A 6,267-nucleotide genomic window follows, 5' to 3' on the forward strand; every position below is an offset into this window, starting at 1 on the left:
AAAAGTTTGTAAATGTTACAGAAAATATCCGTAAATTTATAGCGTCCCTATTTTAATTAAAAATCCTGTAATCTTTGCAGAGTTTTTTTTCTGTGTAATTAATAATACCTCAATATAATTGAAAAATTGACAAAAAGTGAAAAATTTTATGAAAGACTGTAACTTTCCAGGATTATTCTAAGATATTATTGTTATGCATAATAATAATAATAAATGGTATGGACAATTATTTCTCTTAAACATGAAATTTTCAATATGAAAAACTCAGCATGAAACAAACAGATTACACATATTTTAATTTGACACCAAAAACTTTTTGTACTGTGCAACAATTATTTTTTCATAAATAATGTACTTGTTTAATCAATGAACAATTTAACCATTAAAGTATCCTTTAGTATGAGATCATACACCGTGAGACGAATCCATTTTGATTAAATGTATTCGCATTTGTCTGACCGTTTGGCCAAGGGAGAGGAAAACTGCAGAAAACCACGTCCCGAGTTAAGCCTATTCTTCGATTGTTTCTGAAATTTCTGGCTAATTAAAGCGTAATTTTTCCAAATCAACATTTAAATGTGGAATATATTTTCAAACAGTTCCTCTTTCACACAGTGCTTCTAAAATGGGTCAATTTTAGACGCTGCCAAGAGGATTCCACCTGGCTATTTGGAAAAGAAACTCGATTCTTCAAAGTCTCCACCCATGAATGTTTTGCCGATGGTGTGCCCGAACCTTTTTGAATTCCAGAGGATGTAACTGAATAGTGAATACAAGAGACTCTTTCTACCTGCATGCAGCAGGAGGCCCGAGGATCTTTCATCTTCTTTGCTTGACTGATGAATCGAGAAAGAGCGTCTTTTCATGGAAGGTGCATACCTGGGAGGATGGTCCAAATATCGCCAAACTTGAAATCTGCTTGTGGAAATTCTTGTTCCTTTTCTGTACTGAAGAAAGAAAGAAAATCCCGAAAAAATTTAATCCAATCGGATGAAAATCTTGCATTCCCTCGTCTGGTCAAATGTGAAACTCTAAATATCTTCATTGCGTTCGTCAGGGTGGCCACTATTTTTTTAATTTTCGACTCCCGGTTCTCACGGTAAAAATTCGTGATTTTTCTCGGTTTAGAAAAAAAATTAACTCTTTTTGCGAAACCCACAGTGTTTTCACATATATTTTCTATTGCGGAAGTCAATAAACATCACCAAACCTTTTTGCAAGTAATCGATTGATTTTGAATCATACACTGAAAAAAAAATTTTTTTTGAACCAGGTAAGTGTATTTAGGGACCATACTTAAATTGCGTAACTGTCGTTCATTCATGTAGGAAATTTTTGGGAATTCGAAAATGAAACAAATAACTTACATTAATTGTACAGAAATTTATTATTAATTTAACTTTACGCGCCAATGAAACCTGTTGAGTGAAAAATGAACCTAGCTAACAGCAATTTTGAAAAAGTCAGGGAATTTGATTGTTTAGTGAAAAGTAAGGGACTTGAAAAAAAAACTCTTGCAAAAGTCAGGGAATTCCTATAACTTTCAACAACTGTCAAGTAGAATAAATTTATAATTTTTCAATTTTAATTTGAAATTATTTTATTCCGTTTATATCAGATTCTGGCTCAAAAGTATTACAAGTTTTAGATTCTGGTCTTTAATTATTAATGGCCAAGGAAAACTATTCAACCAGTTTTTTTTTAATTCAACTATTTCGTAGAAAATTAACTTGTTTAAAATTCATATTTTGGTGTTGAAAAGTGAACTAAACTCTTTTTTTGGTAACAATTTAACAGTTTTCGTTGTTGAAAATTTGTCTTTAATGTAAAAATTCATATATTTTAGTAGAAACTGCATCCCCATGTAGAAATTTCCTGGATAGATTTCTCTATTTCTAATCGGGTGCTCGTCGCGGAAAATGAAGAGGGCCTGACTAGTTCTGTAACGCTGTTTTAGCCCGGTTCTAGCTAGAACTTCTGAGTAGGCCCTAACTAGAGTGCCCTTTTATCGTCCGACGATTAGTAGGGCCACGTCCAGATACTTTCTATTACATTATTTTACAAATAAAATTTCTAATGCTACGGAGTATCGAACACATACATCTATACCTAAATCTATTGCCTAGAAGTCGGGAGTCTTAACCATTACGCTAAAGCTTCAAGTTGAGAGTCGATGAAAAAGCCATACCCATAAGCTACAGTTCAAATTTTTTTAAACTCTTTTTCTAATTAAATATTTATTATTATAGGACGTCATGTACATGTAAAATATAAGAACAGTTAATAGGAGAATCAATAAAATAATTTTTAAATAAATAATTTTAATCGATTGAAATTTGTCTTCCTGTAATATTTCGTTTTTACCGTTGTAGACTGCTTTACAACATTTTAGAATGACAGAAAATGTAATTTTTTCTGAACATTCACAGTTTTTCTTAAGGATGCAATTTTTTCCTTAAAAAAAAAACAGGATGCAAATAGATTTTCGATACCTATACAAGGCCCGAAATTCTGTACTAGAACCTGATAGGGCACCCATCCGTTTTTCTAGGCTAGATATTCTGATAGGAGCCCCAACCAGTTTTTTCTAGATTAGATATTTTGATAAGGGCCCCAACCAGTTTTTTTCTGGACTAGATATTTTGAGAGTGGCCCCAATCAGTTTTTTCTAGACTAGATATTATGATAGGGACCCCATCGGAACCCAGCTTTAGATAGGGAAAGATAGGGAAATTTCTGCACGGGCCATTCTTAGATAAAAATTCAACTGTTTGGTTAAAAAATTTGATTGAAAAGTTATCATCTCCGGTTGAAAAGTCATCCTTTCCGGTTGAAAATTCATTTTTTTTTTTAATTGACGAGTTTAAAATTCATATTTTGGTTTGTCAAAGTCAACTGAAATCTTTTTTAGGAAAAATTCAACTTTATTTTAAAATTGTCTTTTTGATTAAAATTTTTCATATTTTAATAGAAATTTCATCGTTCTTTGATACAAATGAAACTTCTTGGTTGAAAATTCAATTATTTCATAGTAAATTTACTTCTTGTTTAAAATTCAACTATTTCATAGAAAATTAACTGCTTGTTTACAATTCATATGTCGGTGTTGAAAATTCCAATTAAATTCCTATTTTGTTAATAATTCAACTATTTTTGTCGTTGAAAATTTTTGTTTTTATTTCCAAAATTCATCCAATTTAGTAGAAACTGCATCTTTTTTAGATAAAAATGCAACTTTTTGGTTGAAAATTCATTCTTTCCGGTTAAAAATTCAACTTTTTTTTTTAAATTGACGTGCTTAACATTCATCTTTTGGTTTTTCGAAGTCAACTGAAATCTTTTTTAGGTAAAAATTTAATTTAATTTTCAATTTGTCTTTTTTTTTTAGTTAAAAATTCATATGTTTTATTAGAAATTTCATCTTTCTTTGATAAAGATTAAACTTCTTGGTTGAAAATTCAACTATTTCATATAAAATTCACTTCTTGTTTAAAATTCATATGTCGGTGTTGAAAAGTTAAATTAAAATATTTTTGATAAAAATTCAACTATTTTTTTATTAATTGAAAATTTGTGTTATTATTTCAAAAATCATCTATTTTATTAGAAATTGCATCCTTTTTGGAAAAAAATGCAACTTTTTGGTTAAATATTCAAAATTTTGGTTGAAAATTCATCCTTTCCGGTTAAAAATTCAATTTTTACATTCTCATCAGAGAAGGTATTAGATTTGTGTAAAATTTGCACCCCCCCCCCCCAGTTTTTGTCAAATGTCCACGCTTTGAGACGCCTGAATCCGAAAAAACAGGTTTTTACGAATGTGTCTTCTTGTATGTATGCCTGTCTGTCTGTGAACACGATACTTTGAAAAAATTAATCTATTATATTGCCCTTTCGCACACTCGTTTAGTGTCCTAAAGGTCGAGTTCGTTAGCCAGCCATTTTGGATTAAAATTCAAAAAGTGGGCACATTTTGAATATTTTTGAGACCACTTTTTTAAAAATTAAAAAATTCTCTTTACGGTTATTCATAATATAAAAAAAAATTAACAATTTATTCTGATGACTTTTTTCGAAAAGTCAAAAATTAGTAGAGTTATAGTATTTTAAAAATCCAAAAAAACACACTAAAATGAACAATTTAATGCCAATCAACGCATGTTGCGAAAAAAATTCTGAAGAAGAAAAACGTTGATTTTTGAAAGCCCTACAAGATTATGATAACAACTTTTTCAATTTTGTCAAAAAGTTGAAAATTCCAAATTTGATCGTACAAAAAAATGTTTAAACCACATTTTTTCAAGATGTAAAAATTCTATGCACGGTTGTTCATAGTACTTCAAAACTTCAACAATTTACCCTTTTGACTTTTTTCTATAAAAAGAAAATTGTCAGAGTTAGAGCATTTTCAAAATCCAAAAAAGCAAACTAAAATGAACATTTTAAGCCAAACAACCCATGATATGAAAAAAAGTCAAGAGAAGAAGAACTTTGCTTTTTGAAAGTCCTACAGGACTATGATAACAACTTTTTTTAATTTGGTCGAAAAGTTGAACATTCCAAATATGATCGTACCGAAAATAATGAAAAATCCAAAAATTCCATTTTTTGATCAAACTATGCAAGATACGAAAAAAAATGAAAATGCGCAAATTGCGCGCCCTGGAAAGAACTACAAATTTATAATGAATCACTTTTCGATATAAGGCGCGAAAAAAATGAGACAAAACTTGTTCATCCAAAAAGGAGCTATAATTTTTGATAGGACACGTAGTTTTTACTTTAGTCGTACGAGGACGAGTAGATTTTCTTTCACTCGTAAAACAAGATTAAAAATGGAAAAATTAACTTTTTGGAAAAAGCAAAGAAAATACGAAAGAGGACATAGGCTCCTATATAGGACCCTATGCAGATGCGCAGTAGTTTTTATTTAATCGTAAAAAAACAAGATTAAAAATAAATAATTATAAAATCAAGAAAATAAGAATTAATATGAGCATGTTGAGAGAATGCCAAATGAACGACTAACGAAACAAGTATATCAAGGTAAAGTAAATGGCAGCGTTCCCAGAGGTAGACCGCGGAAAGAATGGTTAAAATGTGTGAATCAGACCCTAGTTAGAAGAGACATAAGAAGTCACAGAAACACGAGAGCCTGCATGAAAAAATGCATGGACATTAAATAATTTAGAGAAGTATGCCAGGACAGGATAGTATGGCGGTTCTTAGCTTGGGGGGATTGCTAGAGAGATTGATCAGCAACCTGGGTCGGAGCAGTGTTGCGGAACGAACGTGTTATTTACATAAATAACACACGATATATATTTTTTATTTATTTATTTTGTTGGAAAATTAATAAATAAAGTATTATATTTTCTGTTCCAGTTTGTATCGGCACCAATGGTTCATCTGTGCCTTCCAATAAGCAACATCTAGACTATGTCGACTTGCGCAGGATCGTTCTGCCAAGGTTGCAGATTATTAGCGACAGATCCATATTCAAATTCCAGTACGTTAAGAGCAAGTACTATCTCCTCGTTACAATGTCTCAAATATACAACCTGGAGATGCCTCAACTTAGAGGTAAGATAAAAGAACAAAATTAATTAAAAAAATAAAGTAAAAAATACCACAAATAATTCTTTTAGCACGATTTATAGATGAAGCGTATGAAGGATTCTAAAAAAAACAAAAACACAATATGAGAAAGTAAATTCGAGATTTAATGGAGCTCTCTATATCTCACCAAACAAAATTTTGAAAAAAGTTCATATTTTTTGAGACACAAATGATCAAAAATCGACTGATGTTAAATCCGTAAAAATCCATGGATTACAACAAAATTTAGATCCTGAGAAATGAAAAATTAAATTTAAAAGAATCGTTTCTTAAAATAAATGTATTTTAAAATACTTCAGTCTAGTTTTATACAAAATATTTAGTTTATTTGTATTTTAAAACTATTTAGTACAACAGATTCTAATATAATGATTTAAATCTTCGTATTATTGATCATCCTTTGTCGAGATAAAAACCCACTTCCGGTTCAAATTTGGAAATATCTTCTCACCACAATGTTCCGTAGAATTTTAGAGAATTTTTAAGCCAACAAAAGGTGTTTTCAAAAAATGTTACATGATTATGCCGTGACATCCACCAGTTACCCAGTGGGCACAAAGTTTTGGCGACGTATGTACGACATCGTTACGACATCTTTACGACAACTTTACGACATCCTATGTTCATGTCTTTAAGATGTCTTACGAT

The sequence above is a fragment of the Belonocnema kinseyi genome, chromosome 1 (assembly GCF_010883055.1).
Source record: "Belonocnema kinseyi isolate 2016_QV_RU_SX_M_011 chromosome 1, B_treatae_v1, whole genome shotgun sequence".
Classification (NCBI taxonomy): domain Eukaryota; kingdom Metazoa; phylum Arthropoda; class Insecta; order Hymenoptera; family Cynipidae; genus Belonocnema; species Belonocnema kinseyi.